At 31.4% G+C, this 13,129-nt stretch overlaps 1 long non-coding RNA gene across 1 annotated transcript; it reads right to left on the bottom strand.

The window, feature by feature from the left end:
- Positions 1–267: 267 nt before the first annotated feature.
- LOC110699497 lies at positions 268–12,158 on the bottom strand. Its single transcript, XR_002506910.1, has 3 exons — positions 11,946–12,158; positions 4,117–4,177; positions 268–481 (listed from the first exon to the last, which is right to left on the bottom strand). It is a non-coding gene; the product is annotated as an uncharacterized LOC110699497 (long non-coding RNA).
- Positions 12,159–13,129: the final 971 nt, after the last annotated feature.

Raw genomic sequence — 13,129 nt, 5'->3', positions numbered from 1 at the left:
CCCCACACACCAGAACCGTACCACCGTAACCCCACCATAACCCCACCCCAACCCACCCTACCACACAAATTTTCGCACTAAATTAATCTTAATAATCATAATAAACACAAAATTTCGAACTAAATTTCGCACTTGAACCCTAAACCCTAAACTTCTTAATTCTTATGAACCCTAAACTCAAAAAAACCAAAAAAAAAAAAAACAGAAATTCGAAAGAGATGAACTAAAAATAAGAAATTCAACATGCAAACATCAAACAATCATTAAAAGCAATTGAAAATTTGAAACAAGAATAAACATATAAATTCTCACACTTAATTTATTATTTCGAATTAAAAATACCAAAATTATAAGCAAATACTTACCAGATATTATCGGTGTGCATCGCCTGAGAGAATGAGGGAGGTGTCGGCAGTGGGCGGTGGCCGGAGCGAGTTGGGACAGCCGGACAGCCGCGTTGAGAAGTTGAGATTGAGGGAGGCTGAGAGTTTGGGCTTAGGGAGTTAGGGTTAGAACTTAAAAATATGAAAGAGATTGAGGGGGAGGCTGAGAGAATCAGATATTTTCTTGTTTTTTTTTTTTTTTTTTTTTTTTTAATTACGATTTCCCGGGTTTCAGGTCCGGACCTGAAAACCCCGGGTTTGGACCGGGTCCGGACCGGGACCGGGAACCTGGATTTTTAAGAACCGGGACCGGACCTAAATCAACAGGTCCGGGTCAGGTCCGGTCCGGTTCAGGTCCGGGCCAATTTTTGTACACCCCTAAGTTGTATGGTTTTAAACCTACGTTATAATATTTTATCTATGTTCTAATTTTTTTCTATATTCTAATTTTTTCCTATGTTCTAAATTTTTTCTACCTATGTTCTAAAGTTTTTTTTTTCCTATGTTCTAAATATTCTTTTACCTATGTTCTAATTTTTTTTTTTCCTATGTTCTAAATTTAGTCTACTTATGTTCTAAGTTTTTTTTTTTTCTATGTTCTAAATTTTTTCTACCTATGTTCTAAAGTTTTTTTTCCTATATTCTAAATTTTTTCTTATGTTCTAAATATGGGCTTTTAATTTTTTCCTATGATCTAAATTAATCTTATGTTCTAAACCTATGCTCTAAATTTTTTTCTATGTTCTCCCCTGCAGCCGCTAAACCTTCACCACTCCCTCTCTTATCCTACACCGCATCTCCAATCCACACCCCTTATTCATAGCCACCCCAATTCGGCCTACCCCCTGCTGCTCCCTCACGCAAAACCCTCCACCTCTCCCAGCATCACCAACCTTCTCATTCCTCTGCCACCAATCATAGCCACCAATCATAGCCAACAACCACCACCAAATTTACCTATGTTCTAAATATTCTTATACCTATGTTCTAAATTCTTTGAGTTATCATAATATTCAGAAATGAAGATAAGAAGCTAATGCCCTCCCTTTCATTTCCTTTCATGTTATGTTTCATTGCTATTTTAATGCTGATCAGATCATGGGCTTAAAAAAGTTTAGAATCTTACAGGTTTAAAATCATACTGTTTTTGTTTTTTTTTTTCTTTTGTATTCTTATCAACTTGAGAGTTGGGATTTCCTTACCTATTTAGATGAATTCAAATTACAATAATACTTCATTACTTAACCATTTAACTAGATATGAATGCTCTTCACTCCCTTTTTAGACAAATAATTCACTATGTTGCTTCAGGTCTCGGCTAAAGACACCCATATGGCAAACATGCTGTTGAACTATGTGCTCGTCTAAAGACAAATAATATATGTATGTTCTAAATTATTTTCCTATGCTCTACATTTTATTGTTTATGTTCTAAATTTTTTTGTCCATGTTCTAAATATATATCCTATCTTAAAATTTTTTGTCTGTATTCTAAATTTATTTCCTATGTTCTAATTTTTTTCCGAATGCTTTAAATTTTATCCTATGTTATAAATTTTTTCTACCTATTTTCTAATTTTTTTTTTTCCGTACGTTCTAAATTTTTTCTATCTATGTTCTAAATTACTTTACTAGTCTATGTTCTAAACTTTATCTTATGTTCTAAACTTTTTCACCTTATGTTCTAAATTTTTTCACCCTATGTTCTAAATTACTTTCTTGTGTTCTAAATGTTTAGTACATGTTCTAAACTTATTTTCTATGCTCTTATTTTTTTCCCAATGTTCTAATTTCCTATGTTCTAAATTTTTACTATATTGCAAATCACTTTCTTATGTTCCAAATTTATCCTATGTTCTAAAGTTGTTCATATATTCTACACCTATGTTCTAAAGTTTTTTTTTTTCCTATTTCTAAATATTCTTTTACCTATGTACTAAATTTAGTCTACTTATGTTCTAAAGATTTTTTTCCCTATGTTCTAAATTTTTACTACTTATGTTCTAAAGTTTTTTTTTTTCCTATGTTCTAAATATTCTTTTACTAATGTTCTAATTTTTTTTTCTATGTACTAAATTTAGTCTACTTATGTTCTAAAGTTTTTTTTTTTCCTATGTTCTAAATTTTTTCAACGTATGTTCTAATTTTTTTCCTATGTTTTAAATTTTTTCTACCTATGTTCTAAAGTTTTTTTTCCAATGTTCTAAATATTCTTTTACCTATGTTCTAAACTTTTTTCATATGTTCTAAATATTTTTTCCTATGTTCTAAATTTTTTCTACCTGATTCCTAAAGTTTCTTTTTAGGAAGCATGGTCTTTCAGCTTGTGATCCAAAAAATTGAAGAGAAACCTAGAAAACAGTGAAAAAAACCCTTGAATCAACACGTATCTTTTACACGAACTCTATTACAAAGAGGGTTCAGCAGCAAAAACAACAACTTTTATAGCATTTTTTGCTTCTCTCACAATTAAGGCAATGGCACCAGTTTATGGTCCAGAGCATTTGTATCTTCACTTAGTACTCAATTATTACAGTTATCCATATTACCAGGGATAAGCAACCAGTGATCACTAATAAAGACAGGGAACTTGTCCACATTACTAAAAGTAAATCCTCAATTATTCAAATTTTCACTTCACTGGTTTGTCCTTCAGTTTGCAGATAAAAAAATTACCCCTCAAATCTAAGAATCTAATTATGGATGCCCACTGCCTGGCACCCAGTACAAGAACCACTCAAATACCATTTCTATGTCAATAAAAACCCAAATTCAAATGCTCAAGAATGATCAGTTCAACAGTTTCCTCCAATATGAAAATACAATAAATGCAACTTAAGTAATTTCAAACACTAATACATAGCCAGTCTGACAGCATCATATTCAATTCTCCACATTAACAAAATCTGATGCTAAAGCTAAACGGACTCCTAGTCTAAAACGGAAACCCAAACAGACTGCTGAAATCATATGAGCACTAGGACAGCAAATGTATTTCCTTTTTCCTCTCCGATTAGGGAACCATATAAGTAGACTCATCGTTTAGGAACATTTGAACCAATTTAACATGTAGTTTACAAAGTACAACTATTACACTGCACTTAATTACAAAAATGTGCCCTTCAAATAGCAAAGCTCACTTGCATTTAGGTATTCACTCAACCTATTTATTCAACCTGAAGGATCCATCACATAAAACAGACCTTAAGACCACAGAAAGGTCAAAAGCTAAACACCCTAAATTGCTAATGATCAACACTAACAATAATAATCACCAAATAGTCCTATTATATATAAGATCACTATTGCAAATTTGCAATTGCAACTTTTGTCACATTGTTAAAAGCTTAGTTCAAATTCTCATTAAGCAGAAACAAAACATTAAGCATTACATGAACATGAACACACCAATCCAACGCGTAGTTTTGTCCTGAATTCCGATATTCACCCAATTTCACTATCATTCCAGACAGAAATTGAAAACCAGATAAAAACAACCACCACACTTAACTCCAAAATTCCAGCACCAACCAAGCAACAACATAGAACAAAAGACACCATCCAGACAAAGACACAGCAAGCTTTGCCAGATCACAGCACCAACAAAGAACCAACAGCAATTTAAAAAATGGCTCAAAAAACGCCCAACAAAACCACACACAAATCGCACAAAAAATGGTAAAATGACGAAAAAAAATCAAACAATAATAATCAAGAGTAACACTGAAATTACCTAATATTTCCAGCCTTAAAATCGCTGTAGTTTGAACTCTTAAATCGCCAAATTTTGAACCCTAAATTGCCGAAAATAAATGAAAATCAAATCAGAAAAATGCAAAATCGACTTGTCTCATGCGGAATTCATGAATCAAATCTTAAAATCGCATAAATCACATCGCAAAAATCAAATCATAAAAATCGCAAAAAATAAAATCGCAAAAACAAAATCGAAAAATCTACTTGAATATCATGCGTTTTTCATGAAAATTTGAACAAAATCGAAAAAAGAAAGTACCTAATTTGAGCAATTTAGGTTGTTTATGTAAAATTTGAACAAAAAATTGCAGGAATTTGTGTTCGAATTTGGGATTTGAGGAGAGAGAAAGACAATAGGTTTGAAAGTTTGAGGAGAGAGAAAATTTTGGACGGTGGGTTAGGTGTTTGAGGAAGGATACTTGTTTTAATCTTAACCGTCCAAAATTACTTAATCCTACGGTTGAGATTGGTTCTTATATAACTAGGGTTCTTATATAAGGAGGGGTTCTTACCGGATCCCTCCCCTATATATATATATATATATATATATATATATATATATATATATATATATATATATATATATATATGGTCAAATGAGAAGGCCCTTATAATGAGAAGGATGAGAAGTGATCTAATGCGTACAAATAAAATGGTTTAATGACCCTTATTGCATGTTTCATTAATGGCAAATTAAAACTGTAAATAACATAAAAATTTCTTTTCTACAATTCCCTCCTCTTTCCCTCGTTCGTTTCCCTCTCTTTCTTCCACATTCATCAATCTTCCCTTTTTTTTTTCTCTGTTTAGAAGATCCAAAAATAAAATCCCCCAATTTTTTCTCTCTCATCTCTGATCCTCTCTTTTCCCCATCTTTTCTCTCTCTCTCTTCTCCATGATCATCTCATTTCAAGACCTTTGTTCTCATATTTGAAAAAAAAAAAAAAAAAAAAAAATCCATAACTTCAGTTTGTGAGTCGTGGACAATAGCTAGAATATAAGACATTGAAGCAAAGAGTGAAATTTAATTAATATTGTGCAAAATTTTTAAGCTATATGTGCATTATTCTAGTAAAAAATGTGCATATTTTAAATGTTATGTGCATAATTGTTAACGAAGATGTGCAGATCGAGCTCTTTACAAAAGACGCATATTTTAGTTACGGGGTTTGTCGCTCATAACCACAATAACTTAATCATATCTGAAATTAGAACTTCAAATAAGCTTTGATGGAGGAAAGAGAAAGAGTTTTGCGGTGAAAAGAGAAAACGAAAAGTAAAAATGAATGTGCATTATTTTTTAATTAAATGTGCATAACTTTTGTATTAAATTTGCAAATATTTTTTGCTGAATGTGCATTTTACACGGGTAAAATGTGAATCGTTGGATTCATTTGTACGATCAAGATTCCTTCTCATTCTTCTCATTTTAAGATCCTTCTCATTGGAACACAACCATATATATATATATATATATATATATATATATATATATATATATATATATATATATAGATCATGTGAGAACCAATGTCTATAGTAGGAACTAATAACTCATCGTGACCGTTGATCGCTCTCAATCAAAAGGTTCACGTTTCACCCGCCTTTTCAATCTTATTATGGGTATTTTTGTAATTTCTTCGGTTGAATGACCTCCCTTTTGATTCATGCGTCGCTTCATTTTCTTTTTTCTCTTCTTTAGATTTTCTATCTCTTCCTCCCAATTCTCTAAAGAGGCGATATTTTTTCTTCGCTCTTCCATTTCTTCGCTCTTTAATTTCTTTGCTTATGCTCATCAATTTTTCCCGATAATATGTTAAGGTATGTAAATTTCGGTTTAATTTTGAATTTTTCTTGATTTTGAAACATGTTTTTGCGATTTTGATTGCGAAAATTAGGGTTTTTGCGAAAATTTGGTTATGCCGTTTTCAATTGGGAAAATTCGATTGACATGCTTGTTTCTGAAGAGGTAATTTTTTTGATTTTTTAAGATTTCAAGTATGAAATTAGGGTTTTCGTTATTTTTAGTTTGAGCAATTTGCAATTTTGTTGCGATTTTGTTGAGTATTCTTGCGAGTTTTTAGTCCAAGGTAGAGTATTAAATTTAAACTTTATAGTCGATTATTTGTAACTAGGTTTTCGGTTGAGATCATAGAAATCAATCTGAATTTTATTTATTTTTTGTGTTTTTTCATTTTATAGTTTAATGGTATATCTATTTACTTTAATCTTACGCCTTTCTTTATTTTGATGGTTTGATTTGTTGGTGTTGTATTTTTTATGCGTGTATTAGTAGCTCTAATGCCTGAGTCTTATATAGAGAATCTGGATGCACCCCCACCTTTGACCAAGTAAATGGTCTAACCTAGATTTCTGATTTCAGTTTATGACTATGATTATTGGTTAGCCTTGTTTGCAATAGCTTTTGGGATGAATCCTACTTGAATTCTGCCAGCTAGTTATTGAGCCTCAGTTTTGTTGATCATGAGAACATTCTACATCAGTTTCATGATACAGATAAGGAGGTTATTGTATTTAAAATAAAGGAGAATGATTTCCTCTTACTCTACCTTTTCAAGGAGTTCTTTTAGTGGATGGCTGGGAAAATTGACAAAGCCCAACTTAGGGTGTGTGCTTCACTTGCTTGGGAAGCTTGGCATTGCAGAAAAGAAGAAATTTTTGATGACAATGCTGCTGGTAATGGGGTGGCTATGGCTGCTGGTTTTGTATCCTTCTGCGAGGATTATGTGGTGTATAATGCTAAAGTAGGAGGGTGCATTGTCAGTGGGGCGAGTCCTGCTTTGTGTAAGTGGCTCCCTCCATGATCTGATCATGTAAAGAACAATGTAGATGTGCATGTGCTTGGTGAGAATGGTGTGAGCCTAGGGGTGGTAATCAGAGATAAAGCGAGGAAGCTGCTGCTGACTGCTGTGAAAAGACGCTGCTGCAGATGGCCTCCTGAGCTTGCTGAGGCTGCTGGTACGGTCTATGGGCTGGAACTGGCTGCAAGAAGGGGGTACTCAAAGGTTGTGTTAGAGTATGATGCTGTGAACGTTGTGCAGGCTATCAATCAGAAACAGGAGGGTGCAGCCCCAATATTTCTATTCTTTGAAGCTGTTAGTGATTGGAGAAATGCTTTTGTCTCTTTTAGTTGTTCTCATGTTAAGCGGGCGTGAAACATGGTTGCTCATTTAGTAGCTCGATGGGAAACCGATGATAATTGTGAACGTGTTTGTACGGAAGATTTTCCCCAAAGTTTTCAATCTTTGGCGGAGATTGATTTAATATAATTCCCGTTCCCCGTTTGATTCAAAAAAAAAAATACTATAAATGCTACAATTGGAGCCATTTCATGTATATTTATTATTTTTATGAGCATGATATACAAAGGCTCAACTATAAATCTTATCTCCTTTATTTATGCTTAATAATTAAGTACGAAAATGCTTAGCCTTTTCTATGAGTAAGCCTGATAAGCCTATTCTACTCTACGTATGATTGTGGGCTGCTGTAAAGAAACTAAAAATGATTGATTGTGTTAACGAATTATTCTTACTCTATAATAGCCTACTTGCTCAATAGGTAGAGCATTATGTAAGTGCACAAAAAATGTGGGTTCAAATCCCACGTAGGTTTATGTTTGTAATCTGAAGATCAGAAGTCGTAATGTTTTATTAAATTTCTCCTTTTTCTTTTTTTTTTTTTTTTTCTTTTTTTTTTTTGTTTACTTTTGATATAGTTTTATTTACTTTTAATTTGAAAATCTCTACATCATATCGAACATATTATATTTGTTTCTTATAATTTGACTCATCTTGTAAGGATATGAAAGTCAATGACTCTGGGATTTTGTGCTATAACAAAGTTTCAAGATAATTTATTATGCTTTCGCAGTTATTTTGATTTACTTTAGAGATATATTCATTTACTTTTCTAGTTTTTCTACTTACTTTTGAAAGATTTTGATTTACTTTTGAGGTATTTTGAATAAATTTAGAGTATTTTATATTTACTTTAGAGATAACATATGTAAGAATCAAACCTACACCTCTATGCATCCGCATAGTGCTCTATTTGAGATAATAGGTTTACTTTATAGCTTGTTTTATTAACTTTATATTATTTTTTATTTACTTTTAGAGACATTTGATTTATTTATCCCCACCCATATTTCTTTCTGCTTCACAATTACCAGCATTAGAATTAGGATAAATCAAACATCTTTCATCAAATGAAGAGTCAGGATTACTAGGAACAACACAATTCAACTCGAGTTTACCATTCGTACAACCATCATCATAACTTTAGGCTTATCAACATCAGTGTTAGCAGTAACACAATCTTTGTAAATTAAAGACACTATCTTATCAGCAAGCTTTATTGGGTAATAAGGGCACAAACAAATGTATTTTGATAAAGTAGAGCTTTGATCAGATGTAAATAAGTAACGTTGATAATGTAGGAAAATAAGAAACACAAGACTACCATAGGACAAAAGAAGCTCATTTCTCATTTCTCACTTTCAATTATTTCATTATACATAGAATTTTTTTGATATTCTTTTTAATTTGCTTTTGGTATTATTTTATCTACTTTTAATTTAAAAACCTTTACTATAAGCTCCATATATTATATTTTCTTATAACTTCTTTTTTTTTTTTTTTACCAAAAACAGCAGCAATATTATTAAGGCAAAGAAGCACAGTCAGCAATTACAACACTAAGTACCTCTACAAGTACTTCCTCCATCCACACTTTCATGATCAAAGGACTTGCTTAATCTAGCTACTTTATGTACAACAATATTGCCTTTTCTCTATATATGAGAAAAAACCATAGAAGAACACAAAGAAGAAAAACACATGTCTTTAATTTAACGATCGGACAGAAGGTAGTAGGTTCAAAAATGCGCTGCTACAAGTGCTTGATCAATTTGATGATATCATATAAGAAGGGAACAAAGCAAGATTAGCTACATTGAAAAAAAAAAACACAAAAAATGGCTCTTTTATTGTTTTAATTATTGTGACATCAGAAGAGAGAGCAAGTCCTATTTCATCAGTAAGGACTATGAGTGTTTTCATTTACCTTTTAGTGTTTTTTATTTTCTTTTGAGTGTTTTTCATTTACTTCAATTTTTGAAGCTATAAAATTCGCCAATTACTCCAGTACAAAATCCCAAAAATAAATGACATGAATAACTTGGTACATGCATCTGACAAGCTAGCTAAACAAACTATAAGCCAAATTATGCTAAGTTTACTTTAAAAGCAAGGCATTTATAATTGATAAGGAAAATAGTATAGCTAAACAAACTATTACCCAAAACTAGCTAACTTGCACAATCCAACGAGCTAGCTGGCCTGCACTACTCAAAATCCCAAAGACTTTGCTATATCAACAGCCTAGCCGAATTAGTAGGGTTTACCAATCAACATGTGAACTTCAGTTAATTCAATCACACAAAACAACAACAAAAATTCATTTAAAAAACTTAAGTAGACAAAATAACAATGCAACAGAGTAAACTGAAACTAAAGTTTAGTTTCACTTTTCTTCTCTGATAAGAGCAAACACAATCTTCATTTCTCTGATTGCTCATATATTATAAATTATAGTTTTAGATTTTTCAATTTTTTTTAATAAAATATACGGATTTTTCACCAAATACCACTGAGTTCTTTCGTAATTCACCATATACCACACAAAATTTTTTAATACACCAAATACCACTGAGTTTTTGGTAAATGTCACAACATACCATTAATGACTAACGGACGTTAACACCGTTAGTCATTAAGGCTAATAATTCCACGTGGCAGCTTATGATTGATTCCTTTATAAATTATTTAATTAATTAAAAAAAACCAAAAAAATGACAAAAATTAATAAAAAAAAATAACAAAAAATAATTAAAAAAAACAAAAAAAAAAACTTGCTGCCACCACCAAATACCAATCTCTCAACTTTCTTCCATCTCCATTTCTTGATTGACCATTGCAGAATATCAAGCTCCAATTCCCAGAAAAGCATCAAACTACAATGGGGCTATTATCAATGGCACTCGTGATTTTTTCCCTATTCTTCATGTTTTCTCTTCTTGGTCTTCTCAATCTTCTCTAAATCGCTCAATTTCCCTTTTCCTTTACTCAATTTGATTCTTCTATCCTCTTTTCTCGAAGAATTTCTACTTTTTCATCTCCATTTGAAGGATTTAGATGGAATTGAGAATCGTTATTATGATTTAATGCTTGTTCCGATTGCAATTTGTGTGTTTTCTACTATGATTGAATTGGTTTCCCCAAATTTTGGAATTCCTAAATTGGGTCGTGGGTTAGGGTTAATCTTGAAGGGGACTTGGTTTGTGCAAATGGGGTTTTCGTTTTTTCAGATTTGATTGCGAATAATTGTGCTTTGCATTATAAGAGTAGAGGGAATTATACGATCAATGGTAATGGTCATATGGATACTCATCATGGTGGGCGATTGCTGTGCTTTTGTTCAATTTGTCATCTTGCTTTTCTTGTTACTGTGATTTGTGGAGTGTATTCGTGTTTTGGAAGAAGGTTTGTTGTTGAGGGTAATTACTCGAGTTATCGGCTTCAATGGATTCTTCCGCCATGGATTTAGACGACGAACTTGAAGATCATCACCAGCAGCAACAAGACGACATCACCATTCATCAAATTCATCAATTACGCAAGCTCCATGGGTGGGTTTTGGTCGGGTTTTGGGTTTAAATGGGTGGGTGGTCGCGACGGGAAAGAGGAGGGGAAGGGGATGGTCGCCGGCCGGCCGGGAAGTGGGCTGTAAGTGGGCTGGTGGCATCAGTGGTTGAGTTGGTGGTGGTATTTTTTTTAATTTTTTTTTAAAGTTAGTTAATTAAATAAATAAACATTAATAATCACCAATTACAAGCTGCCACGTGGCATAATTAACGTTAATGACTAACACCGTTAACGGAAATGGTATGTTGTGACATTTACCTAAAACTTAGTGGTATTTGGTGTATTATAAAATTTTGTGTGCTATATGGTGAATTACGAAATAACTCAGTGGTATTTCGTGAAAAATCCGTAAAATATAATTGGTATACTTTTAATAGGTTTCAATCTACTTTTGAAATTGATATATAAATAAGAAACATAAGCATAAGTTAAATTATGGTTAAGTTTCAGCTTCAATACATAGTAATTTACTAGTGGTTAGAATCAAGCTCTAGTTACATTTTACTACTCAATCAACACTCCTCAGTTTTTCCTCTCTCAATTTCTCCTCTGTAAACAGCAAAACAAAAAAAAAAAAAAAAAAAAAAAAAAAAAAAAAAAAAAAAAAAAAATCAAAACTAGAATTGAGCTCCAAATTTCAACACAAATAAGCTAAAAATATTCAAAAAATCATATAGATTTAATTGTTAAAAACTCATCATACGAATTCACTCAATTCACATAGATTTGTTGACAAACTCACCAATAAACTTGAAAGCCAGTGCTTTTAGAACTAGTTTTTTAGGAATTTTAGCAACAAAATCAATCACTACAACCATTTATAAAATCAGAAATTATAAATAAAAGCTCGAATTTCACTACAATGAACCCTAAATTGACTAAATAATTAGCGATGATTCATAGATAGCTTCAAAATTCACCATAAAACAGTTATAATCACTAAGCTAAGCTGACAAACGCACCAAATTGTTGACGAATTTGCAAATATATGCTGCAAATTGATAGGATATATAATCTGATTAGGCGAATTAAGTATTAAACCCTAAACATTGATTTATACGAAATTTTCAATGCTTACCTCTAACGTCGAGAAATTTTGCAACGGATTCGGCACAATATCGAAGAAGTATGTAAATTGTAGCAACTTTTTCTGATATTGGAGCTATTGATTGAATTGGGGAAACTTGAATAATGTTTATTTGTGGTTAGAACTCCGTGAAACTAATTCAATTCGTCTTATTTAATATGGGCCGTTAGATAACGCACCTTTTGTGTTAGAACTGACGGTCTAAATTAGTTCCTAATTTTTATTATTCGGTTAGTTCTCACGGTATATATATATATATAAAATAAAATAATAATCAAGATGATTTAATGAAATCAGTTGTAGTAATAGTAAATTATTGTCCCGCTATAATCAGCAAAATATTTTTATCAATTACATGTGTTAGGTGCAAAGTTTAAATTTTGAGCATGATTTTGTTTCATAATGAACATATATTTTCATTTTAAATGAGCATAAGTTAATTCTTTGAAATGAACATCTAGTTATCTTAAAATGAATGTTAATTATATTGAATATAAACGAATTATTATTATTTGTACACTTATGTACACTAACATGAGTTAATTAGTCTTAACTAAATTTAATATATAGGGCATCGTATAACTTATAAAGGAATATTATATAATAGTTAAACATACATATCAAAGCGAAAATGAACAATTTATATGCATCTATATAAACATGTATCAAAAAGAAATTTACAAGTATGTAGCACCAATATCCAAGTGATGGTGATCATAAACAAATCTAATTTTGACAATAAAATGAACGAGCATTAAAATACAAGTGATCACTATTAATCAATACGAGAATGTATATATATTACAATGCAAATGAACAATTATCAAAATTCGAATGGCATCTATAAATATGTGAATGAGTATATATTCTAATCATATATAATGAGAGTTTATCAAAATGACAATGAATACATATCAAAAAGAAAGTTTCATTATTAACTAAATTAAGGTCAAAATAATCATAAGAACTAAAATAATTAATATAGAGTAGAACAAATTGTACATAATGTTCAAATATTTAGGCCAACAACTTAATAATATAAACCACATATCGTGCATTAATGTAGCACAAAATCAGAGGATTCCAATCATTAACATGATTCAACTATAACTATAACAATCAGATCTAGTATATATATATATATATATATATATATATATATATATATATATATA

The sequence above is a fragment of the Chenopodium quinoa genome, unplaced genomic scaffold (assembly GCF_001683475.1).
Source record: "Chenopodium quinoa cultivar QQ74 unplaced genomic scaffold, ASM168347v1, whole genome shotgun sequence".
Classification (NCBI taxonomy): domain Eukaryota; kingdom Viridiplantae; phylum Streptophyta; class Magnoliopsida; order Caryophyllales; family Amaranthaceae; genus Chenopodium; species Chenopodium quinoa.
This window is presented reverse-complemented; position numbering and strand designations above follow the sequence as displayed.